The sequence below is a fragment of the Rhinatrema bivittatum genome, chromosome 5, assembly GCF_901001135.1.
Source record: "Rhinatrema bivittatum chromosome 5, aRhiBiv1.1, whole genome shotgun sequence".
In the NCBI taxonomy this organism is placed as follows: Eukaryota; Metazoa; Chordata; class Amphibia; order Gymnophiona; family Rhinatrematidae; genus Rhinatrema; species Rhinatrema bivittatum.
Window position 1 is genome coordinate 156,921,955 of NC_042619.1, and position 27,668 is coordinate 156,949,622.

A 27,668-nucleotide genomic window follows, 5' to 3' on the forward strand; every position below is an offset into this window, starting at 1 on the left:
CACCAGACCCTGTCTTGAACTCAGCTTCTTTGGACCCTGTGTCTCCGCTGCTTCCTGGCTCCCTGTCCTGAACATCTTCCTTGGGATCAACCACGAGGTGGCCCACCTAAGACCAGCTGGCCCCGGTACCCAGGGGCTCAACCTGCGGGGAATGAGGGCTGCTATTAGCAAAACTCCAGTCGGCCTCTGCTTCCCAGTCTGCTCCACTTCCCGACAGTGGGGACCCAAGGGTGTTTCCCCTCAGGTAGCATCAACTCCACCTCGTGCCAAGGGTCCACCTCCATAACAAAAAAATGAGTTTACTGCATGATAAAAACAGATTATAACCCCTTACTGAAAAAGGTGATACATTATCATGCAATAATGTACATTTTTACCATACTTTCTGTGCTGGGAATAAAACAGAAGGCAAACTATATGGTAAGTCAGTTTTACCTCACCTGTAGTTGTGCCTTTTTGCATACTTAACATTCTGTCACTCATTCATTGATGACACAATTGATTCTCTTTAAGATTTTGAGACTGAATACATTTTATGTCATTTATGTGTGTGAGTGCTATTTGAAGGTTCATGGGTGGTGCACACACAGATACTTTTTTCTAAGAAAAATATTTCTCTTCACGGAGAGGATAGTTGATAGTATAGCAAATTATGATGACAGATATAAATGGCAATTGGAGTAATACAAATTTGTGAAATTTTGTAAACACTAGGGGAAGCATTTTTATTCTGCTGATATAATGTGGCAGATCAGCATGTGCTGTACAATGCTATAATTTAGCAATGCATTAATTCCCTATCATGCGTGGTAAATACCTGGATCGCCAAAGAGTAACATGGATGAGCTAAAATTAGTACACATATGCATGTAAACCTTGGAACATCAAAGTATGTGAGTATGTGAGAGTGGTATGCTCTCTTCTATGCACTATTATGCACATATATGAATGGCAGTGCAAAACACTGAATGGTGTTTTGCACTGCAGTTTATACTCTGGTTCACTCTGAAGAGCTGTCTTGTCTGAATGGTCTATTGTTTTAAACAAAGTTCCTAACAATTGTTATTTCTATTATAAACAAAATATTCTCATTGTTGCTGTGCACATGGATGCAGGGAAAGAACCTTGAGAAGTTAGCCGGCACCATTTTGGAATATAGCAGCAGAGGGGAAAGAGGAAGCCATGCTATGTCTTAACCCCCCTCTTCTTTTTAACATTATCAAAAGGGGTCATGGAGTGAGGTAGTGGGTCCCAACTGAGGTGAATTTTAAGACCCACGCATGTGCAATCATGTACACATATGCTGGCTCGTGCACATGGATGTGGCGATTTTTTATATAGATGCACTCATGTGCGCACAAATGCCACATCCACGATGTAAGTGGGGGAAAATTTATAAGGGGTGCATGCCGAGGCTACTTACCCTTTTCCCAGATCATTCCCAGTTCACCCATTACAAGGATAGGACTTCCTAATCCCCATTATTTTAAAGGCTCCCTTCTCCCCTTTTAGATCCGACCCTTAAAACCCCACTGACTAGAACTGATTTTTTTACTTTTTAACTTACATGCCAGCAATAGCAGAATTAAAGTTACACGGCAGGGGCCCTTGGTGCACGCTTGTGTGTGCAAGCATTAATGCGCACATTTTTTTGTTTTCCCCAACACGTCCATTGTACGCCTGCACCCTACCCCTTTTTTAACTTTTGAATTTGTGTGCATACACAGGCGCTTCTTAAAATCCATGTGAAGCACTTTGACCTATGACACACACATATCTCCCAGCTTTGGCACACTTAGGATTTTTAAAATCCATCAGTTTATTTTTTTTTATTAAGGAAGATGATGTCAAGAGCAAGGGCAGGAGATGGGGAAATAATTAGGGCACCAATGCCTCTTTGTTCTCTGTGTCAGGTGTACATAAGTAATTGGACCACCATGCTGTTTTTTATGTTTGCTCCAGGGGGAGAGTGATCCTCGCACCAAGGCCCTTTCATTCTTTGTATCAGGAAAGTGGGTTGCTTAGGTCACTGAGGATATTTTATTCTTTGCGTTAGGGATGTGTTGGGATGACCAGATCATGGAAACCCTCCTTTTTCTGTGTGGTTGGGGAATTCAGGAGGGGGATGTATATTGAGGGAAGGCTCGGAGAGCGCACGCATGTTATAAAATTGCACGTCCATGTGTGTTCGTCGGGTAGCACGCACACATGGATGCATGCGCGTAACTTTTGAAAATCTACCCCTATATGCATTGCATACTATTTAGCATACATTCTATGTTTTAGCACATAGGCTGCGATATAAGCTACTCTTCACATAGCTCAATCTTTCACATTTCTAGTCTGTTAAAAAGAACTAAAGTATTAAAGAAAATTAAAATCATGTCACTTAAATTTATGGAATTGTTGTTTTAATTTGGGGCAGTTTCATTTCTGAACAGTCAGCAAGTTCCCTGTTTCTAATTGTTAACCAGATGAAACATGATCATTTCTATTAAATCTGTGGTATGTATACCCTATATGCATTATTTTCATAGGAGAGATAGGGACAGTTTAATGGTAAAATGGACCAGGTTAAATTACCATATCGAAATTATTGTTTAGAAAAAAAAAACAAAAAGATTCCTCAATCAGAAATCAACAGTGCAACCAACAGTTAAAGTAATTATATATGTTATTTAGTGATTTGTGCTTTGAATTCAGCCAAAAGTTATCTGTATGTTTTTCTAATTGAAAACTAATCCAAAAATAGAATATAAAAATTGCACATACCTGGCTTGCATTTATCTTCCTCAAAGGCAATAAAAATGAATAATGAGACAAGTGAGTAGGGGAAGAAAAGAGCAGCGCTAAATCGATAAAGCAAATATAAAGCTAATAGGTTCAAAATAAGTTTGTGCTTTTGCCATATTAGCTATTGAAAATTAATTTGGTCAAGGCCTCTTATGTGGTGAAGCTATTTGTTGAAAACCAAACTAATTTTAAGCTTTAATAGTCTCAAAGTAAGAGATTTTATACTAGTTGTGATCTGAGCAAAACTTGAAATTGAATCGATTGAAAGAAATAAAAGCACACCCTGATTTTGCTCGGTGCCAAAGTTAAACATAATGTAAGTAGATGTTGCAATGCTTAAAAAGTTTCTTCATACAATACTATCCCCTTAAAATTGATAGGTTTTCAGAACTGAGGACCTGAACAGTCAGAACAAAAATGGGTGACCTCATTGGGAACACCTGATGATAAGAACATGGTGGTGTCTTTTCTGAGGCATGTTTAGTGATAATGTTATATAGCCATGGTTTTCAATCTGAGTCCTCTGGGTTCGCCCACCCATTCTGATTTTCAGTATTTCAACAATTTATATTTATATTTGCGTGCGCTGCCTCCATGTTATGCAAATATATTCCATGGTACATTTTGTTAATTTACATTTTTAGACTGCATTCCTTGAACAAAAGTACAACCAGTGTTTTACAGCAAATAAATAATCCAATAAAATACAACATAATAAAAACTAAAATACATCATTCATCCAACATACTTCACAATATAAGTATGAAGTTTGTGAGGGGAATTAGCAATAACAGTGTTAGGAATGCCAAAGTAAACAAAGGGATGGTAACTTTCATACTGGTGTGCAGGCGCACATTGGTACATGTGCACTGGCATGCGTCCAGGCTTGTAGCCACTTTATAATTTGTGCACATATATGAGCACATGTTATAAAATAGCCTGGACACATGCACGCAAGCATGTGTGCACCTAATTTTAAATAGGTGCGTGCCTAGCCACACAAATCCCGCTTCTGTCGCAAAAGTCAGGGAATTTGGAAAGGGATGCGCATCCACGCCATTGTCAGTTTCACCAATTTATCCACCACTTCGCCCAGTTACAGCAAGGTCTTACAAAACCCCCTGGTTGAATAGCTTACAATTTCCCCAGCAACTCCAGATTCTCAAATCCCTCAGGTATGGCTAGTTGTATATTTTTTTTTTTCACTTATGCCTTGTCCCTAGCAGAAGTAAATGTACGCTGAAGGGGATCTGGGCACATGCCCAGGGATGTAAGTATTTATTTGCACATTTATGGCCCACACCAAGCCTCCTGGGGTAGGTGCAAGGCCATGTCCAACACACCCGGATGTCTATGGTCTGTCCGTTGCCACTGATACCTCTGTGCCACCCAGGGGATGTGCATCCTCGCTTGGTGGCTAGGCCACTGTCGCTTCATCGCCCCACACCGGACGTGTTCATATTACACCTTCTGTTCGAGACTCCCTGGCCTGTTGGCCATGGTGGCTCTGAGGGGCTGATCTGCCTTTCCTGGCCCAACACTCTGCCACAACTTGGTCCATATGGTATGCCTTCGCTTGCCAGATCGCCCCTTGAACTGGCTCCAGATCGTACAGTGCATCATCAGCCTGGTCCCACCATCCTGCAACAAATTTTCCCCACTGCTCCTGTCACTAAATCCCTCCCCTTTCCATGTTTTAATGCCTCATCTTACCACCAAGGTGTGCAGGTGTAAAATTGCTGCAACCGGGGGGGGGGGGGGGGGGGGGGTAATCTCGCCGCTGATCTGCCGGACGTGGACGCTGTCCTAAGTAGTGCTCGGAGCCACCCCTTCTATTTCTCCTCTCAGTGTGAGCTGACCAGGGTGCTGATATGCAGGAGGAAACCAGGGAGATGCACTAGTGGTGCAATGAAATCACAATCAATCAGGTCCAAGCCGCGCTGCATGAAGCAAACGATGCTGAAGTTGCCACGATGCTGCCATTGAATGCTGCCACCGCCGCCAATATGGTGCCTCGGATGATGCCCAGGCCTTTAAATTGATCCCACATACATCGTCATGAAGCGCCACCGACCGTTGCTCCTGTATCCCATGCATGCGCAGCCCGCCAAAATCTCACGGGCTCGTGCAAGCATGGGATTCCCGCATCACAGAACAATGCCGAGCAATGATGCTGGAACCCCGAGCCACCACCCCCCTGAAAAGAGGAGCACCCCTACACATAGGGGAGCAGCATGGAGGAGCCCAGCGCCAGGTTACATATGAACTGGGTGATGGCTGGGATGGGGGGGCCTGGTTCTTCCCTTAACTTAGTTAAACACTGGCTTTCTCACAATAAACTTAGGCCTGGATTTTCTATCGGCACACAGCTTACTGAATTCCGCGGTAATGGGGCGGGGGGGGGGGGTGAAGCGGGGGGTGGACCTGCAAAAGCCAGCAATGATCGCACCACTGCAGTGTTCTCGCTGCTGGCTTCCGCACCCAATAGCGCCACCATGAAAGGTGGCGCTATTGGGCATGCTACTGTCAACGATAACGGGTCTTACCTTATCTCCGCCAGCAAATTTACCGCTGCGTTCGCCCTGATGCCACCCCAACTCCTCCTCTTCTGGTCCTGAATCCGCCCCGACTCCTCCCCTATCAAGCTATCACATGCGAAAAGGGACTTTTCGAGTGCGATACCGATAGAAAATGACCCCCTTAAACTGAACCTATGAAAGACTGAAGTTCCTTTTATCTGGTTGTAAAACCATTAGGGATGTGAATCGTTTTAGGACGATTAAAATTATCGTCCGATAATTTTGATATCGTCTTAAACCGTTATGGAACACAATGCAATAGAGATTCTAACGATTTATCGTTATAAATCGTTAGAATCGTGAGCCGGCACACTAAAACCCCCTAAAACCCACCCCCGACCCTTTAAATTAAATCCCCCACCCTCCCGAACCCCCCCCCCCAAATGACTTAAATAACCTGCGGGTCCAGCGGCGGTCTGGAACGGCAGCGGTCCGGAACGGGCTCCTGCTACTGAATCTTGTTGTCTTCAGCCGGCGCCATTTTCCAAAATGGCGCCGAAAAATGGCGGCGGCCATAGACGAACACGATTGGACGGCAGGAGGTCCTTCCGGACCCCCGCTGGACTTTTGGCAAGTCTTGTGGGGGTCAGGAGGCCCCCCCCAAGCTGACCAAAAGTTCCTGGAGGTCCAGCGGGGGTCAGGGAGCGATTTCCCGCCGCGAATCGTTTTCGTACGGAAAATGGCGCCGGCAGGAGATCGACTGCAGGAGGTCGTTCAGCGAGGGTTCTGGCGCCTCGCTGAACGACCTCCTGCAGTCGATCTCCTGCCGGCGCCATTTTCCGTACGAAAACGATTCGCGGCGGGAAATCGCTCCCTGACCCCCGCTGGACCTCCAGGAACTTTTGGCCAGCTTGGGGGGGGCCTCCTGACCCCCACAAGACTTGCCAAAAGTCCAGCGGGGGTCCGGAAGGACCTCCTGCCGTCCAATCGTGTTCGTCTATGGCCGCCGCCATTTTTCGGCGCCATTTTGGAAAATGGCGCCGGCTGAAGACAACAAGATTCAGTAGCAGGAGCCCGTTCCGGATCGCTGCCGTTCCGGACCGCCGCTGGACCCGAAGGTTATTTAAGTCATTTGGGGGGGGATTTAATTTAAAGGGTCGGGGGTGGGTTTTAGGGGGTTTTAATGTGCCGGTTTTGCGATTTTACGTTTTTTCGATTTTTCACGATTTTTCACGATTTTTCACGATATTTTACCCCCCCAAACGGCAACAATATGATTCCCTCCCCCTCCCAGCCGAAATCGATCGTTAAGACGATCGAGGACACGATGCACATCTCTAAAAACCATACCACCTGATTTTTCAACCTCCCTAAATTTTCAAGTTGAGATTATTCTAATTACTGAAAAAGTTGGAAACCTAGGAGTAAAGCTGGACAGAAACCTATCAATGCATTGTCAAATTTCCACAGTAGTCAAATCTTCATTTTATAAGCTGCATCTGTTAAAATGTCTGAAGCCCCTTCTTGAAGCACATGACTTTCGCACTGTATTACAAGCTGATTCTGAAAAACCTGGAATATTGTATTTCTTTTTACTTGGGTATATCTACATATTCAATAGGTCCTCTTCAACTTATTCAAAACACCACAGCTAGAATTTTAACTGGATCAAGACTGAGAGATCACATTACACTGGTGTTGTATTCTTTACACTGGTTCTTAATCTCATTCAGAATCCAATATAAAATACTTACTTTAACCCCTTTCCAGTCTACCCCATTACCTGCTTTATTTTAGCATAGGCTCAGTGGCGCGCACAAGCCCCGGGACACGTGTAAGTCCCAGGGCTTGCAAAAAAGGACGGACAGGCGCGTAGCCAGGGGGCATGGTTAAGGATCAGGGGCATGTCCGGGGCGTGTGGGTGGTCCGGGGGCGTGGCCAAGTGCCCCGACACAACGGCCTGTGTCGGGGCCTGCCGCACCGGCACGCGTAAGTTACTACTGCCCGGAGGCAGTAGTAACTTCTCTGATAAAGGTGTGTGTGGGGGGGTCTAGATAGGGCCAAGGGGGTGGGTTAGGTAGGGGAAGGGAACGGGCAGCGCGCGCAGGGCTCGGTGCATGCAAGTTGCACAAATGTGCACCCCCTTGTGCGCGCTGCCCCCGGATTTTATAAGATACGCGTGGCTACGCACGTATCTTATAAAATCCAGCGTACTTTTGTTCGTGCCTGGTGCGCGAACAAAAGTACGCGTGTGCATATGTTTTTAAAATCTACCTCTTAGAGAATAGCCACTGCCATTAGCAATGGTAACATGGAATAGACTTAGTTTTTGGGTGCTTGCCAGGTTCTTAATGCCTGGATTGGCCACTGTTGGAAACAGGATGTTGGGCTTGATGGACACTTGGTCTGACCCAGTATGGCATTTTCTTATGTTCTTATGTTCTTATTGGGGTAGATTTTAAAAAAAGCGCGATCAGCCTACTTTTGCTTGCGCATCAGACTCAAGCAAAAGTACGCTGGATTTTAGTAGATACGCGCGGAGCCGCGCGTATCCACTAAAATCCTGGATCGGCGCGCGCAAGGCTATCGATTTTGTATAGCCTGCGCGCGCCGAGCCGCGCTGCCTCCCCCCGTTCCCTCCAAGGCCGCTCCGAAATCGGAGCGGCCTCGGAGGGAACTTTCCTTTGCCCTCCCCTCACCTTACCCTCCCTTCCCCTACCTAACCCACCCGCCCGGCCCTTGTCTAAACCCCCCCCTTACCTTTGTCGGGGGATTTACGCCTCCCTCCTGGGAGGCGTAAATCCCCGCGCGCCAGCGGGCCTCCTGCGCGCCGGGCCGCGACCTGGGGGCGGGTACGGAGGGCGCGGCCACGCCCCCGGGCCGTAGCCACTGCCCCCGTACCCGCCCCCAAAATGCTGCCGACACGCCCCCGAAACGCCGCGACGACCGGGCCCGCCCCCGACACGCCCCCCTCCGAGAACCCCGGGACTTACGCGAGTCCTGGGGCTCTGCGCGCGCCGGGAGGCCTATGTAAAATAGGCTTCCCGGCGCGCAGGGCCCTGCTCGCGTAAATCCGCCCGGTTTTGGGCGGATTTACGCGAGCAGGGCTCTGAAAATCCGCCCCACAGTGTTTTCTCATCCTGAAAGGGGTTAATTTTTAATTTATTACATAAAGAATCTTCCATTTGGTTAATTACATCTCTCCATATTTATAAACTAACCAGACAACTTCGCTCCCAAAATAAAAATTTAATTGAAATTCTGACCTTTAAAATGGCAAGATTAGATATCACCAGACATCATGCTTTCTCAGTTGCTTCGCCCAAAATTTGGAATGAAATCTCAGAAGCCTTAAGAGACTTTACTAATTTAAAATATTTCAAAAAAACTTTGAAACCATATCTTTTTAAACAGGCATATGAGTAGGTTTGAATTCTCTTTATTAATCACCTTAATAGGATTTTCTCAGTATTAAAGAGTTAGAATTGAGTAATCATATTTGTACTGGTGGAAATCATATACTGATTGAGCCCCAGAATTATTTTCTCTTTATCTAGTAGTATACAAGAGTTTTTATTTATTTCTTTGCAAATTTTCAGATACAGTTTTATGTCTTTTTTTAGTTGATGTTTTATGATGTATGTTGTTTTAATTTTCCTTTAATGATTATTATTTATTATTTTCTAAGAATTATGTATGTTACTTTCTTGTAAATCACATTGAACAATCCATGGCGAAAGTGGTATAGAAATGTTTTCAAATAAATAAATCCTTGCCCACCACATCAATGATTAACTATAGACCAATATCTAACCTCCCAACCCTTGCCAAGCTTCTTGAGAAGGCAGTCCTTTTCAATTTGCAGAGTTCGTACAAGATAACCATATACTGCTCCCAAAACAATGTGAGTTCTGGGCCAATCATAGTAGTGAAACATTGATGCTGCCATTGTCTGTTTCATTCTTCTTCATTTTGATCAAGGAAACCCCTTAATCTTGGCCTCTCTCAACATCTCAGCTGCTTTTGACTGCGTGGATCATTCCATCTTATTAGATCAACTGCAGTCCTATGGTCTTGGTGGGGATGTTCTATCTTGTTTTCACTTCTATTTGACAGGGCTTTGCATCCATGAAATGTCTGGAGGGGGCTTTCTCATCATAGCAAACTTTAACAAGAGGAATTCCTTGAGGTTCAGCCCTCTTTTCCATGTTAGATAATTAGCATTGGGTACCTCTGTGTTCCACCATTTCCTCCTATGTGGACAAGTTTAAAATCTATGCTGATGACATCCAGATAGTTTTCACTTTCATCGGCCGTATCACCTCTGTATACCTGAACATAGCCAGTTGCATTACCACCATTAATTATTGGTTTAAGCATAATGGCTTAACTTTCAACCTAGCCAAAACTTATCTGGTTGATAAGTTTTGGCTAGGATGTAGTTTTGGCTAGGATCCAGTAAGAAGGGGGTGATTATCGCCCCCTTCTTACTGGATATCATTGTAGAGAATTCACCTCTTGCATTCATCGCTGCCATTCAAGTCTTTGGTGTCCTATTAGACTCTACTTTTTGCATTATACCCCAATTCAATGTTGTCATCAGCTCAGCCTTCTTCAAGCTCTGAGTTCCGAGCTCCGAGTTCTTTGCCTTTGGCTGATTTTAGAATGGTAATTCATGCACTGATCTTGACCACATTCGACTCCTGTAATTCTCTGTACATTGGGTTGCCTCAATACATGATAGGGGCACTCCAGTTATTAAAAGAACACTGTATCTTTTGTCTGTCATCCTATCAGAGAGCACATTTCCCCTGTACTTATGCAACTTAACTGGCTTCCCATAAAGTATAGAATCCGCTTCAAAATCATCACTGATTTTCAATGCTCTCCAAGCTGAGTGTCCAGGTTGTTTGACTAATAAATTAGTAAAATATTTTCTCCACTGTCTCTTAAGATCCACAGATAAAGGACTGCTAATGGTCCCCACCTTTGCAACTTGTCATTTGCAAACCATTCATGCCAGGGCTTTTTCTATTGCAGGCCCTTCTCTGTGGAATGCTCTACCCCTGTCGCTAAGAAGTATTACTCACTACCAAACATTTAGGAAACAACTGAAAGCTCACTACTTCCAACTGGCTTTCTCTTAATCACTGTGTATAATTTCTATTGCTGTGTTTGTATGTTTTGCTGAGCCTTCTGTTTTTGGTCCATTAGAACATGCCATACTGGGTCAGACCAAGGGTCCATCAAGCCCAGCATCCTGTTTCCAACAGTGGCCAATCCAAGCCATAAGAACTTGGCAAGTACCCAAAAACTAAGTTTATTCTATGTAACCGTTGCTAGTAATAGCAGTGGCTATTTTCTAAGTCAACTCAATTAATAGCAGATAATGGACTTCTCCTTCAAGAATGTATCAAATCCTTTTTTAAACAAAGCTATACTAACTGCACTAACCACATCCTTTGGCAACAAATTCCAGAGTTTAATTGTGCGTTGAGTTAAAAAGAACTTTCTCCGATTAGTTTTAAATGTGCCACATGCTAACTTCATGGAATGCCCCCTAGTCTTTCTATTATCTGAAAGAGTAAATCACTGATTCACATCTACTAGAGATGTGTATTTGTTTTTTCCAAATTGGAAAATTGGAAAATTTCAACAAAATTGTCCAATTCGGCATGTTTCGGGGGGGCCTGAAAAGCGATCGGGATTTTCCCATTTTTCCACAAAAATTCATTTTTTGGATTAGTGCACGCTAACGGGAGTTAGCGCGCACTAACAAAAAATAACAAAATCTAATGGTTTTTGTTAGAGCGCACTAACAGGGAGTTAGCGTGCACTAACTCAAAAACAATTTTTTGCGAAAAAAAAAACCCCGAACCACAAAAAAAACAGCGGCCGAAAAACCAAGAATGACACAAACACAAAAAATGATTCACATCTCTAACATCTACCCCTTCTAGACCTCTCATGATTTTAAACACCTCTATCATATCCCCCCTCAACCATCTCTTTTCCAAGCTGAAAAGTCCCAACCTCTTTAGTCTTTCCTCATAGGGGAGCTGTTCCTTTCCCCTTATCATTTTGGTCGCCCTTCTCTGTACCTTCTTCATCGCAATTATATCTTTTTTGAGATGCAGCGACCAGAATTGTACACAGTATTCAAGGTGCGGTCTCACCATGGAGCGATACATAGGCATTATGACATTTTCTGTTTTATTCACCATTCCCTTTCTAATAATTACCAACATTCTGTTTGCTTTTTTGACTGCTGCAGCACACTGAACCAACAATTTCAATGTGTTATCCACTATGATGCCTAGATCTCTTTCTTGGGTTGTAGCACCTAATATGGAACCTAACATTGTGTAACTATAGCATGGATTATTTTTCCCTATATGCATCACCTTGCACTTATCCACATTAAATTTCAATTGCCATTTTGATGCCCACTTTTCAGTCTCACAAGGTTTTCCTGCAATTTATCACAATCTGCTTGTGATTTAATTACTCTGAACAATTTTGTATCATCTGCAAATTTGATTACCTCACTCGTTGCATTTCTTTCCAGGTCATTTATAAATATATTGAAAAGTAAGGGTCCCAATACAGATCCCTAAGGAACTCCACTGCCCATTCCCTTCCACTGAGAAAATTGTCCATTTAATCCTACTCTCTGTTTCCTGTCTTTTAGCCAGTTTGTAATCCATGAAAGGACATTGCCACCTATCCCATGACTTTTTACTTTTCCTAGAAGCCTCTCATGAAGAACTTTGTGAAATGCTTTCTGAAAATCCAAGTATACTACATCTACCAGTTCACCTTTATCCACATGTTTATTAACTCCTTCAAAAAAGTGAAGCAGATTGGTGAGGCAAGACTTGCCTTGGGTAAAAAAGCCATGGTGACTTTGTTCCATTAAACCATGTCTTTCTATATATTCTGTGATTTTGATGTTTAGAACACTTTCCACTATTTTTCCTCACACTGAAGTCAGGCTAACCGATCTTTAGTTTCCTGGATCGCCTCTGGAGCCCTTTTTAAATATTAGGGTTACATTAGCTGTCCTCTAGTCTTCAGGTACAATGGATGATTTTAATGATAGTTTACAAATTTTTACTAATAGGTCTGCTGCCTGTTGCAGCTTGTTATTGCCTTGTCATGTTTTGCTAAATTGTTGCTGTTTTTGTGTGCTGCTTGATTTTGTTATGCTACTGTAAACCACCCTGGTATACAAGAACCTGCAAATAAATAAAATAAATAAACAGGAAGGAAGGTTCTACTACTTATTATACTTGCAAGCAAAATATTCAGATTTACTGGCAGTTGGCTTTTTGTAGATCAGATGGATGGGAAGGTCAGATGATCAGAGTGCATCTATGTTTGCTTCATGATGATAATGTTGGCTGTTCCTCTGATGTTTTTCTATCTTGTTTCATGGCACATACCTTTTTGTCAGGTTGTTGCAAACAGTCAGGGGTGATATTATCCCTGTCAGTCATGGGTCACATTGCGTGCTACTCTGGGCAAAGTCACTGTAATTTTTCACCCAGGATGTGTTTTGGCTTCATGAAGAGTTCTCTCTCCCATTGTTTTGGCAAAACCAAAGTGCAGCCTTGCAATGTCAGCAGACTAGGGATATGCTTTTATGTGAAATGAAATAGGAAACATCAATGACATTTCCTATTTTGTTTCATTTTGTTTTCAAAACAAAGTGAAATAAAAACAAATGGAATGTTCATTTTCCATTTCATTTCATTTGGTGACCTGCCACTGCTTTATATAAAAAAATAAAAGAGAGAGAAAGACAACAGCTACCATTTTTAAATAGCCCTGCTGAGCTTTCTTCTTCCCCTGTGGACTCTGCATACTCTCTTCTATCCCCTTGTGGCCCCCCTGAACCTCCCAACTCCTCTTACTGCATCATAAAGCCTGATATCTTTCCTGGGGGCAGGGACAATGCCCAGTCACTCCTACTCCACCAGGGTCATTTTTTTATTATGGCACTGGGCATTTGTCGTATAACAAAATGGCACTTGGAAGTTGTGTCTTCACTGGCAGACATGTATGTTGTGGGAGAGGAACAACAGGAGATTGACCTTGCAGTGTCTGTATGCACATAGGAAGGTTTTACATGGTTCTCGGCAGTTTCAGCAAATATGTTGATCTCTGCTTTTTCACTGGCATCAGTATTTTGTGGTGTTTCTTCTTGGTTCCTAGAAGTTAGCACAAGTCTAATTTTTGGACCTCAGAATTATACCTGGAACCTTTCCCTTGCAATACATAATGTAACAGAACCAAAACTGGCTGCCATAAGAACATCAATAGACTTTAATTTACATCAATACCTCAGTAAGCTGGCAAATAACTCAGATCAATCCCACTTTCATTAGGGAAGGGAAAAGCTACTAATACAGCTATAGCAATAACAATTTATAACTGAAACAAACCACCTAATAACTCCATAATACCTGCAGTATAACCCACCCATCTCCTCTCAAAGGCTACCACAAAAACCCTGGTCACCAAAGTGAGCAAGGACCAAGAACATGTGGCAAAATTGAACAGAAATAGTCCCATTTGTTTTGGGTACCACTGGCTTAATTTAAAATAATTTTCAACTGCACTTGATATCTTGCTGTGTATATTACATCCTGTGAGCTCTAAAAGGAGTCTCTTGGCTATATACAAGTATTCAGAAGACAATCAGCACGCAGTACATTTGAGAAATTGAGATCCAACCCACTCCACCTGGCTTCTGAGCAATGTGTGTTCTTGTAATGGTATGTACAAAATAAACTCATTTGGAGATATCTACCAATAAACAGTTTGCAGAACCATGACAGCAGGTAAAATGGAAAGACAAAAAAAACCAGAGCTATTGAATCTGTGTAGACAATAACAGGGCTGATGTTATAAACTGTAATTTAATAAATTAAGTTTCTTGTTTTTTTCTTTTGCTGTCCTGCTTCTACTTGCTTCTTTGATTTAGTACCAAAAATAGGGCTGTACAAACAAATATAGATCATGTTACTCACAGAAGAAACAGGACCTGAAGAGAGCTCACTTTGTGGATAAGGCATGAATCGAAGCTTGCCTTTCTTCTGACAGCATTATGAGAGAAGTTTTATCAGTCCCCAGGGAGAGTCAAGATCTGCATTTAAATCGAGATATTAATAACTTTGAGCCATGACTTCTTTTACAAGGATGTTAAGTGGTCTGTGGCATTTTGTATAAGAGAGCATGTGAAACAAATTTATAATGACAGACAGAGGGAGTTTGAATAGCTCATATTCTGTCATTTAGTACATTTCATAAAGTAAATTACAGGTTACAGTGTAGTACGAAGTCTAATAAATGCATTATTCAGAAGTTATTGATGGAATTGTAATAAAGCAATGCAAGTCTAATGTCTGCATCCATGTTAGTCCTGTTCATTACTGTAAAAAGTGGCATATGGTCCTTTATGGATTATGTTGCAATTAGATTTGAAGATGTATGAGCTCACAAATCCTTTTAAGAGTTTTTAATATGTTCTACTCGCGACATCTGTTTGTCAGGTTTTTGCTTAGCCAAATAATGTTTGGGCAATATTTGTCATTTTTAATTTAAAAAATGAAAAAAATAAAAATTGCCTCTGTTATTTGTTTTCATGATTGCTTGCCTTTGAGGGAAAATGTGCTTTTTCATAATTCAGTAGGGACGGTGTACTAATGGTTTCTGAAGCTTTTGTAAAAAGCCTCTTAAGGTATGAAGGCTGTGGACTCTTTGCTATAAGCAACAAGGAATAGACAGCTTGCATATTGAGTGCCTTCTTTTTTTTTTTTTTGAATTTGACAATTTTTATTTATGTATATAGGCAAGAAAAATCTCATACAGCAAAACAAATGCTAGAAAACAGTGAACTATATCACAACTTGCCGTCTAAGTGAAGTCACGCCCAATCCCACCCACCCCCCCCCCCCAACACCCCCCCCCAAAGCAGAGTATCCTATGTGTACAGGAAAAATAGCACAGGAACAGAGAACCAGTACAGGAAATAACTTAGAGTACCGGAGAACAAAAGAAAACACATTACAGAACACTTGTCAAGGGTCTGCTAGTGGATTCAACATAGCGGATTGCCAGAAACAGCATATGGACCCATCCTACAAAAGACACCCTACGCCAGGAAGGCCTCGGAACATGGGCGACAGTGCTCGACTAGCATCCAGGACATGCAGAGGATGCGGCAATGGAGTCACAAAAGGGTTTCCAGGCGGCCCAAAAAGCCTGGAGACGGCGGTGCTTAATAGCCGTGAGATGGGCCATACGATAAAAATAATGAAGTTTATCTATGATCCCCCGGAGGGAAGGCAACGCCACAGATTTCCAGTGGTAAGCTATCAGGGACCGAGCTGCAATAAATACGTGGGCACAAAACTTCTGATATTTCCGGGGTATGGTGTCTGGAAAGATATTTAATAACGCCGCTTTAACATCTAAGGGGATGGTAATATCAAGAAGGGTTTGTAACCAATCAAAAAGTTCGCGCCATAACGGGGCGAGTTTAGGGCATTCCCACCATATATGCAGGTAAGTCCCACTAGCCCCGCAGGAACGCCAGCACGCATCCCCCAGGTGAGCATAGAATTTACAAAGTTTGTCGGGGGTGAGGTACCACCGGTACATTATTTTAAAACAATTTTCCTGTAATTTGGCCGATATCGAGCAATGTCGAGCCCGTTGTAAGGCCTCCCCCCAGACTCGCGGCCCAAGCCGCAGTTGTAAATCCCTCTCCCAACTTTTAACAAAAGTGCACTGAGTGACACCCTTCTGGAAGAACAGTTGATACAGTTTGGAGATGGCACCTCGAAGAACATTACTATACAAAAAGTAAGATTCAAACATAGATCGGCTCTGTCTGAGAGCACCCAAACGCTGCAAGGCCCGTATGAAATGAGTAATCTGCATGTAGGCCATAGCATTCAAAGGTGGTAGTGTATAAGAGTGCCTTCTTTTTTAAACATAAGTCCAGTTCTGAATTTGACATGTGAATCTCCTGCTGTTGTTAAAGATACAAATGAATTGCTGTCATATTAAACTACTAGTAAATAATTTTTGCAGACAAGGTGACTATTTACTTTTCACAACCATAGTATGAAGACTGTATGTAGCATAAAAATGTGTGTCAGACTTAATCCCTCTAAAATTAGCTTGGTTCAAAGTAATTTTGATGTATACCACATGATGAGGCAAAAATATGTGTTTGCCTCATTGTACAGCTCACGTCAAGTGCTCTTGACTCATGAGAGAAAATTTATTTCAAACTCATTTGTAGAAAATTTAAATAAGGGCTATATTGTAAAGGGTAGATTTTCAAAGGCCTATGAATGTAAATCCTGGGGTTTCCGTGCGTGGTGGGGCCTTGTGCACGCTGCATGAATTTTCAAAGAGGCCCGGCCACATGCGTAAACCCCAGTACGTGCACATCTGCCGGGCCTCTTCAAAGGGGTGGGCTGGGACAGCGCCATTGAATGCTGTCCCAAAGACTCGTGTACTGGCAGCCGGCCAGCGCACGCAACTTACTTCAGCCTGGGGACCAGAAGTAAGTTATAAAACAAACAAACCAAAAAAGATAGGTAGGGTTTAGGAGGAGAGGGGAAGAGGGAGAGAGTTTAGGTAGGGAGGTAGGGAAGTTCCCTTCCAGTCCGCTCCTTATTTGGAGCAGACTGCACGCATATGCATGTGGCCCACGGATTTTTTAACATCCGGCACGCATATATATGTGGCCCATGGATTTTTTTAACATGCGTGCACTGGCGTGCACATGATATAAAATTGGTGCATTCATGTGTGCACGCCGGGAAGCACATGCTTATGGACTCTTGAGCACACGTTTTAAAATCTACCCCTAAATGTTTGTCCTGTCAACTTAAGATTTCATATAATCCTGTTTATAAACAGATACGTTAATGAAAAACTTCACAAAGGAAGAGGATAGCCAAAGGAGGGGACATAGGATCAGCATGACAAGAAATATGAAATGTTCTTTAGCATGCATACATTAGCCAACCTAAGTTTTAGGTGGACCGCAGAGAGATTAACAATTGTAAAAAGGTATACACATTTTAAAATGAGATTTTAAACCAATGCAAGAATGTCAGGATAAAAGCCTCTACAACAGTGTTTGCCATCTAAGGGTCCACAAAACCATTCCAGGGGGTCCTCCAGAAAGAATACAAGGAAATTTATCTAGGGAGAAAATGAGTTGAGCTGCTGCCAAAGGACTGGGGAGTAAGAGTGGGGCCTCTTATGACCCTGAAAGCTTTGCCCTTCGTCACTGCAGACCAGGAGGAAGAGGAACAGAGAGGGGCTATTCACACCCATGAGAAGGCTCAACCCACACTGCCGCATGTTTAGCAGAGGTGGGCAAGAGAGAGTCTGATTGTGGCTGTCAGAACCTTTGCACCCTCTGATGTACACTGATGAGAGCAGAGGAAAGCTTTGCCGCTGGCCTGACAGAGACAGAGAGAGAGGAGAGGAGAGCTGCACCAAACTGTGAGTAGAATGGCTCAAAGGAAGAAAGGAAGAAATGGGATTGGGCTTGACAGTTTGAGGGAGAAAGACAAAGGAGAGAAGGAATGAGACAGGAATGTACAAATAATCTCCTCTTGTTAGACTTTTCATCCCTTATATGGACTATAATTCTTTATTGATGTCAATTTTACAATGGATACCTCTGAATGTGTCTGTAACAACACCCCCCCCCCAACCCCAACCCACCTCCCGAAAACTCACCCCGATTCCAAGTGCCTCTGTAGAGCGGTCCCTATATAGAGGGTGTCAGACTGCCTCTAATAGAGAGGTTCCCTTTCTCTCCCTCTCTTCACACAAGGGAGGTATGCAAAGATCATAGAAGTACACACAGCTCCAGTATTTTAAATGCTACTCTCATACTTTATAACATGAGGAGTATTTTTGCTCACGTGTTTATGGGCGCACGCGCGTTCTTTTTAAAATTTACCCGAAAGGCGGGACATAAGGGTATGTAAATCACTACAGTTGTAAAAACCAAAGGGAAATTTGTCTTTTCTTTACACTGTTTATATGTGGCAAGTACCAGTAGAGGACAGACATCCCAGAAGTGCACTTGATATATTTCATTGTTAAATTTCATTGTTAAATCATTTCAGAGGCTGGAGGAAGTCTGTCCATCTCTGGCAAGCAAGAGCCAGTACTATCCACCAACTCAGCAAGTGTCTTTTTCTCTCCTACCCAATTATCCTGTCTCCTTGTAGTGAATGTTATAGAGTACAATTCTTTTCCTAGAAATTACAAAAAATGATTTAAAAGAAACATGTTTTCATTGTGTATTTATACAATTTCGGTAAAAAAAAAAAAAAAAAAGGGTCAGAAAGCCTGCAAGCTTGATTGGTTGCACGTCTTTGAAATAATGTATATTTTGCCCCAGGATGTAATTCCCTTCAACTTCAGGAAGGAAAAAAATTGACAGAAAATAAATTGTTCAGTCAAAAACATATGCAGCAAACTACTGTGGTTCTTTAACCTGAGGATGATAAATTTACGAAATAAGTAACAGTTCCACAGCACTTTTTATGCAAGCTTTTGTTTGACAAGTTTTTATGGTGGAAGTTTTTCCTTTCCAGCAATTTTAGTTGATTATGCAAAAGATTCACTCATAATTCTGACATACCCTTATTGTACACCTGCTTGCAAGATGGATTTGGAAATTAGATTTCATCATCCTTCCAAATGCAAGCTCAATCAAGTTATATTCATGTACAGTAGGAAGTTCCTTGTCCTAGAGGACTTACAAATCTAACAAGTAAACACTTGTCCAAGTACTTTTATACCTGTTAATTGACTTATGCAATTAAATCAGACTTGCCTTTTTGCATAGTTTTTGGGTGAGTGGTCTGGGTGAAGTGCTAAAGGGTATAGGTAAATTGGCGAAGGTATGAGTGAAATGGGGATTCCTAGTAGATACACATCTAAGTATTTTCAGAGCAATGCACAGGCATACTTTAAAATATACCTGCTTCTGTGTTTGTCTGTCTTATTACATACACATTGTTAGTTATTTCATGCAGAAAATATTGTGCCTTTTTAAAAAAATGTATAGCAAAAGTATATGTGTTCCTATCTTGGAAATATAAGTGCATACATGGACAGCTTTGAAAGGTTGCCTGCATGTTTTATACCTGAGGCAATGGAGAATAAAGTGACTTGCCCGAGTTCATAAGCAGTGTTAGGGATAGAAGTAGGTTCTCAACCTGCTGCTCTAACCACTTGACCACTCCCCTAAAGATGGACATAGTAAAAGGTATTGTATCATGCATGATAAGAGACACTGTATAAAATACGGATTGCCCTGAAAGCATACAAACATGATCTGTTCTGATACAAAGTGGAATAAGTGAGAAATTCCTGCTCCCTTACTTATCCTTTTATATTGCCATTCTTAACCAAAGCTGCCATTAAATAAGACTATAGGCAAGGCACTCTAAATATTTCTTCTTGATGTTTTAGATTGGTAAATTAATTTCAGCTCAAGACAAACTCAGTATTTTTAAAAATGTATTCTGCATATGTCACAGAACAAATATGCAGCATAAATCCATTTATGACCTTCAATTCATTGGAGCCCTATTATTATGAGATAAAAGTTTGGCCTGTGTATGGCTAGAGGCTACGTGCTTTAAACTGATCAAATGCCTGAGTCTTTTTTGACTTAGTGAATCCTTGAAGAATTCAAGTGTATAAAAAGGTCATTTTCCTAATCTTTTTTAAAGCTTATCTGCACCATGAACACTCTGAGGTGAGACTGTGTCCTAACTTAGTGCACCTTGGGATAGTGAGGGCTATGTTAAAGGCATTTCTGTGTCCAAAGGATAAAAATAATACACAAAAGGCAAGCATATTTCAGTGGAAAAGAAGTTCTAGAATCAACAGAGGATCAGGAGTAACATCAGGAAGTATTTCATGACAGAAAGTATAGCCAATATATGAAAGAACTCCCAGTTGAGGTAATGAGGATAAAACCAATATTGGAATTAAGTTTATGGGAGAAGCAGAGAAACTCCTTAGTGGTAGGAAAATTAGTGTAAGGCCAGACATAAGTTAAAGTTTGTGGTATTCCAGTAGATAGGCAAAACAGGTAGACAAGCTATGTATGGAAGTCTTTATATGCCATATTTCTTGGCTTTGCAGCCATAGGATATAATAGCTACTGTCAATAATGTAACTGATCATCATGACCTCTTCCAGTGAGAAGAAAACCATGCTATTATTATGTGATAAAATGAAACTCAAACAGAAAAACTGATACGTGCATGTATTGCAAAATTTTAGAGTCAGAATTCCAACTTTCATACCTACAAGTGGAATGGCTAGTTAAAGAAGATCGGTACATGTTCAGAGGCCTACCACTAGTAAACCAGTTCCAGTCTGGTTCAGGTTGGTAGTGACCACAACTCATTACCATTTGAAATCCATAGGTTAGCCTGTGTGAAATGAGTTGGTTGTCTTTGTCTTGTGTGTGCATATCAGTAAAATCAAATTCACAATCTTGATAGTAATTGCCATAAGGAAGCCAAAGATTACATAGACATGGAGCCAGAATTACTCTTTCATCCTTAGAACAAATCAAACAGTCTCTCAACAGTGCATGATTCAAAGGATGGTATCTTCACAAGAGAGATGGTTGTAAGAGCTGAGAAAACCCAGATGTATTGAAATACAGAGCACAAACTGTCTGTATCATCTGATAATATTCAGGTGTAACATGGCACGGAGCAGCCCTTGGGCCAATGCGAGGAGAGAGTACTATGAGGTAGCTCTCTCCCACATGGCAGGCTGCAGGCCAGTGGCAGAGTGAGAGTGGTCAGAGTTGGAGCTGGGGTCATGGCAGGCAGCAGGGAAAGATGTTGTCAGTGTCTGGTCCAAGATCATGATAGGAGCAGAAAAATGCATATTCAGAGTTCAGGCAAGGCTCATGGCAGGCGCCTTGCCTGCCATGAGCCTTGCCTGTGGTCAAGTCAGGCAGTAGGCAAGGCAAGTCAGGCAGTAGGCAAGGCACAATCAAAGTCCAGGCAAAGGTCACGGCAGGCAAGGTGAGGTCAATGTCCAGTCTGAGGTCGGCATATGTGCATGTATGCTGAAGATCAAGGTCAAAGAAACAAAGTACAGGAAGATGTAGATGAGGCAGGAAGATAGGACTGGATGGGAAGACTGGCATGCAACAAGGCAGGAATGAGGCAGGAGGATGGGAACATGGCAAGGCAGGAACAAGACAGGAGTACAAAGCAACTAGCACTGCAGGCAGGATCATCTGTTGCTGAGGCACTGGGTTGCTGTGCTGAGCTTCCTTTTATACTAGGTCAGAGATGACATCATCAGTCAGAGCCCCCAGAAAGTGCTGGCTGCCTGGCCTAAAAAAGGGCTTCAGGTTCTAGCCAGGCCCTAGGATGCAGCACGCTGTGGGAAGCTATGTCAGAACTGTCTGGAGATAAGGGGCATTACAGCAGGTTGTGGGTAAGACTGGAGAGCTGGAATGTATGGTGCTAAAAGAAGATATATACATAATAGGCATCTCAAGGACCTGGTGAAAGGAGGTTAAAAAATGGAACGATGTGAAACCAGGTTATAAATTATGACATCCCAGGATAGATAAAATTGGTGGTGGTGTATACTATATGTAAAGGATGGCAGAGGGAAGCAGTATAAGATGATAACTTTTAAACGGGGCACAGATGCATATTTGACCTTGTGCATTGGCCTGCACCCAGGGACGTGGCCATTTTATAACATATACGCGCATATGGGTTCATGCTATAAAATAGTCTGGGCACACGCATGTGCACATCACATAAGTTAGGGGATTTTAAAAGTGGCATGCACCAATGCCATTGCCAGTTAAATCAGTCTGTCCCCAGTTTGCCCAGTCAAGGGGTGGGTCCTCCAAACCCCCATGGTTTAATAGCTTTCACTTTCCCCAGTTAGCCCTGATCCTTAAAACCCTGCAGATCTGCCTAGTTTTGTTTAATTTTTAACTTATGCCTCCTCCATAGCAGAAGTAAACTTACACCCCAGAGGATCTAGGCACACTGGGCAAGGACCAGGCATGTAAATATTTACATGCATTTCTCTGGTTCATGTCTCAAAACGCCCATGCCCAGTCCCTTTTTTAAAAACCGGAGATGTGCACTCTGTAGGAGGTACGCACGGGCAGCTCTTAAAATCCACTTGATGCACACGAGCCCAACTTATTTGCACATCCCCTAATTAATGCATGAGTCAGGCTTTTAAAATTCACCTATAAATGTTTTTTTTAGGAAACACACTGCTCTCTGGACTTCTTATGAATAGAACTTCCAAGGTTAAAGGGGAAAAGTAAAGTAGGAGGATATATTACCACCTGTCTGGCCAGGATGAGGAAACAATCTGTATCGTGTTTTATTACTATTCTTATTCTGCTTTTTGAGACTTTAAAGCAGATTACATTCAGGTACTATAAGCATTTCCCTTTCCCCAAAATACATGAAATCTAACAGGGTTATTTATCAGATTGCATTAGGGCCTTATTACGTGCATTAGGGCACTAACGCCCACAATAACGCTGTAATGCACGTGATAGATACTGCATCGCAAAATGTGTATGCAAATGTAAAATTAGTATTTTAAATTTACTCCATCCAGACTCCTTCCACTCAAATTTACTCCATCCAGACTCCTTCCACTCAAATACTAATTTTATATTTGCATACACATTTTGCGATGCAGTATCTATCACGTGCATTACAGTGTTATTGTGGGCGTTAGGGCCCTAATGCACGTAATAAGGCCCTAATGCAATCTGATAAATAACCATGTTAGATTTCATGTATTTTGGGGATAGGGAAATGCTTATAGTACCTGAAATTAATCTGCTTTAAAGTCTCAAAAAGCAGAATAAGAATAGTAATAAAACACGATACAGATTGTTTCCTCATCCTGGCCAGACAGGTGGTAATATATCCTCCTACTTTACTTTTCCCCTTTAACCTTGGAAGTTCTATTCATAAGACGTCCAGAGGGCAGTGTGTTTCCTAAAAAAAACATTTATAGGTGAATTTTAAGCCTGACTCATGCATTAATTAGGGGATGTGCAAATAAGTTGGGCTCGTGTGCATCAAGTGGATTTTAAGAGCTGCCCGGATACATGCGTACCTCCTACAGAGTGCACATCTCCGGTTTTTAAAAAAGGGACTGGGCATGGGCGTTTTGAGACATGAACCAGAGAAATGCATGTAAATATTTACATGCCTGGTCTTTGCCCAGTGTGCCTAGATCCTCTGGGGTGTAAGTTTACTTCTGCTATGGAGGAGGCGTAACAGTAAACAATAACAGTAAACAGATTACAACAAAAGGTAGGGGGGATTTAGGTAGGGCTGGGGGGGTGGGGTAGATAGGGGAAGGGAGGGGAAGGTAGGGGGACACAGAAGGAAAGTTCCCTCCGAGGCCGCTCCGATTTCGGAGCGGCCTCGGAGGGAACAGAGGCAGGCTGCACAGCTCGGCGCATGCAGGCTGCCGATTTTGCGCAGCCTTGCGCGCGCCGACCCCGGATTTTATAAGATACGCACGGTTTCCCACACTAAACCTTGTTGATTGCTGTTGAATCCAATTCCATGCTGTTGAAGCAAAGAGCAATGTTTGAGTTGCATCAAAGTATCACTCTTATTGGTTAAGGGCCGCATCAGCAAGTTACCCCCATATTTGTTTCCCCAGACTGTAAAAGTCAGGGCCCTTGGTTGCTGAATGAATCCAATTCCCCTTTTTCCCCTGCTGCTGAAGCAGAGAGCAATGATGGAGTTGCATCAACAGTATTAAGGTTTACTGGGTAAAGTTAAAAATTGCCACACCATCAAGTTACTCCTTGCACTCTTTTCTTCATTTCCATCCTTTAGTCTTTAGGGATCCACAGTATTTATCTCATGTCCTTTTCAATTCTTTCACTGTTTTGATTTTCACCACCTCTCTGGAAGGACATTCCAGGCAACCACTACCCTCTTCGTGAAGAAATATTTTGCTGACGTTGGTTCTGAGGCGTCCCCCTTGGAGTTTCATTTTGTGACCCCTAGTTCTACTGATTTCATTCCAAGGGAAAAGGTTTGAAATTTGCACGTCATTAAAAGATTTTAGATATCTAAAGGTCTGTATCATAGCATCCCTGCACCTCCTCTCTTCTAGGGTATACATATTCATATCCTTCAGTCTCTTCTCATAGGTACATGATGCTGGGTTCATATTAGGAATCACTACCCAGAAAAAGGACCTCAGATTCCTTGTGGACAATACCTTGAAATCTTTAGCTTAATGTGGCAGTCAAAAGGCAAATAGGGGCTGAATTTTCTAAAGGGCTTATGAAAATGATTGCTTTTATGTGCATAGGGGACGTCCATAAATGACGTCAAACTATTTTGACATGAAATCATCCCCTAACTCCCCCTTCTCCCCCTTGTCTCACTTTGTCACAAATCTCCAAACTCCCTTTCAATTATAATGTCACTAATTTAGAAGCCACTCCTTATATTAAGCTGAAATACTAGACTGCAAACAATTAGCAGTCCTCATTTTACTGGAGCAAAATTAGTACTGTACACAGTTTAGGGTTTCATCATACACTGCAGTCAGTTTGTATTATAATTAAAGCTGTTCAATGTTGCAAAATTAAATAAGTAAGATGCTGAACTTTTTTGTTGCAAGAACGATTCATCCTGCCATTGTGCAAACAGGGATGCTATTGACAGAATCATTGTTTCCTGGAACAGATAGTCCATGTCCACTTAGATGAGCTTCATCTTGCCGCTGCACCCTCTCTACATTCTCTGCATGTGCAAAGATCATCATCAGCTCATGCTGTTGACAGGCAGCCACTCTGTGGTCTGACAATTTTGGATGAAGCTGCCTGATGTTTGTGTGTTTCTGTGTAGCATCGCAGCATCTTCATAAAAGCAAAATATCGATGACATGTCTTGCATATCCTATAACTCTATATTCTATTCATGTAATTGTTTGGGGGCTCCCAAAAATTGTGGGGAGGAGTGGGGGAGGTGCACAAATGCATTGGCCCTTGAGCACTGGAGACCCTTGCAATGCCACTGCTGCCATGATAGCAAAGTAATCTTATGACTTTAACTTTGTGACGTCATGATATGCTCAATCCCCCATACCTCCTTGTCATAAAAGTGGTCACCCCCTTCCTTCCTGCTGGAGTGTGATGTCATTTATGGATGGCCCCATAACTCCTTTAAAAAATCACTCTTAGAATGTTAGGAATTAATTGAAAAAGTAAAGAGAACAAAACTAAGACTATCAGAATGCCTTCATGTAGGTCTATGGTGCATCCTCACCTTGAGTGTTGTTTTCAGGCTGGGTCACCTCATTTTACAAATGATAGATAAGGGTGACAAAAATGAATAAAGGAATGCAAAAGCTCTTTTATGGAGAAACAGTAAACAGATTAGGGTTTGTTTTTTTTACCTCGCCCGAAGATTTGGTCAAGATATTTTGCATAGCTGAGTTTAAAAAGGGGTTTGGACAAGTTCCTGGAGGAAATGTCCATAAACAATTATTAACCAGGAGGTCTTAGGGAACCTAATTGTTTATCTCTGGAACTGAACAACTAGTAAATGGATCTACTCTTTGCGATATGCCAGGAACTTCCTAATTGCCCAGACTGGCCACTGCCATAAAGTTCGATGGACCTTAGGTCTGTCTCAGCATGGTACATCATATCTTTTTATGACTGTGGAGCAGTTCAGACTGCTACAGCCAATATTATACCTGTTCTGTTTGTAAATGGAAGAATTTTGTCTCTTGTGCTCTCACTGTGGTATCATGATGAGATTAGGCTTAGAACATAAAATAAAGTAAAACAACAAAATACGCAGTGGAAGATTTAAGAACTGGACAGAAAGTTATAACACAAACATCCCCTTCCCCTGCCTTCCCTCTGAAAAGAGACAATATTTGCATATCAGATAGTACATTTTTGAGACAGCACATATTTTGCCAGAGGATTTAATTTCCTGCATTTTCTAGGAGGAAAGAAATTCCAGAGAACAACTGTGAAAACAAAGAAAGTTGTGAACAATTTTGGTGGACTCTGGCTCCTAAGAACTGAGTTCCAAGGCATATGGAGGGCAATTGCAAAGCTTCTTATCCAGGGGAAAGCCTTGCTGGAAATTGTCCAGCCCCCTCTGCAGTTAGAGAGAGCAAGCATGGGCAATTTTTACCCCATCAGCAAAGGATGGAGCTGGAGCAGAGGGAAGGTTGGGGGAAAGGAAAGTTCATTTTGATTGCTCTGCATTGGCTTCCCATGGGTATGTTTTGAGCCTGCACAAAGCAGGAAATGTACTTGTTCTCATTGTAGCCCTGTCCCCTGCCAGCTCGCATTTTCAACGGTAAACCTTGCAGGCGATTATCCATTGAAAATGTGTTTGCAGATTGTACCCGGGTGATGGCAAACCCCAAGGGTAATTTAAAAACCACCCCATTCTGCATTTGTTGTTGCTTCTGTAAATTTTTTTTCAGTGTCAATTTTCTTTCCCTTGGTAGAAAATGCAGGAAATGGAATCCTTGGGGAGATAAAGTGCTGTTTTAATGTTGTTCAAGAAAACTGACTTGCAGACTTTCCATGTTATTTTTTTATTCATTTTTTGGCTAAAATTTCCCTGGTCTTTAAATATGTACCAAGATGGTTTGATTGGCATTCTACTTCCTTACTCCAGGCATCAAAACTGTAAATAACATTTGGGACACAAAACGCAGATAAATACAGTCCTGAAGGAAAGGAAAACTGTGGACTCTACAGTATGCATCAACTATTACTGCAGCAGCGGTTCAGCAAATATTAACATAGTACATTACCGTTATTGGAAAAAAAAGTTCAGAATGTTATCCTCTTCCTGTGAGGAATGATGGCATATCTGATATTTTTCCATAGATAAAGGTTATTTTGCATGCAATACTGAACAAGATTTTAAAATGCAGTCCACAGACTTGCGTGAAGTATATGGAATACACTGAATGGGTCTTGCAGCCAGAAATATATGCTTGCTATATTCTGTCTTCCATTTATAACAAATTACTAGTTTTCAAAACAATTTGGTTGCAGCGTGAAGTGACAGAGTTAATAGTCAAAGCAATTTAAATTTACCAACTTGACTGCACTTTTTAATTCAAGTGCAAGTTTGGATAGATTGAGAAAACTGTTACAATAGCTTAACTCCAGCTCAACACTTTCTGAGAGAGTGTAATGGAGAGTTAAAACTATTACATTCTCACTGCAGGTTTATTGTATAGTCTGGGGACTGA

General features: G+C 42.1%; 1 protein-coding gene and 1 long non-coding RNA gene across 3 annotated transcripts in view; one reads left to right on the top strand and one right to left on the bottom strand.

Annotated features, from left to right (window-relative positions):
• Nucleotides 1-14,484, bottom strand: part of LOC115092262 — a 34,646-nt gene extending 20,162 nt beyond the window's left edge. For both annotated transcript variants that reach the window (XR_003856964.1, XR_003856963.1), the window contains exon 1: nt 14,348-14,484. This is a non-coding gene — a long non-coding RNA (uncharacterized LOC115092262). The remainder of the gene's footprint in view (nt 1-14,347) is intronic.
• PCDH9 (protocadherin 9) overlaps nt 1-27,668 on the top strand; it is a gene marked incomplete in the record, with an annotated part of 2,477,617 nt that overhangs the window by 1,968,139 nt on the left and 481,810 nt on the right.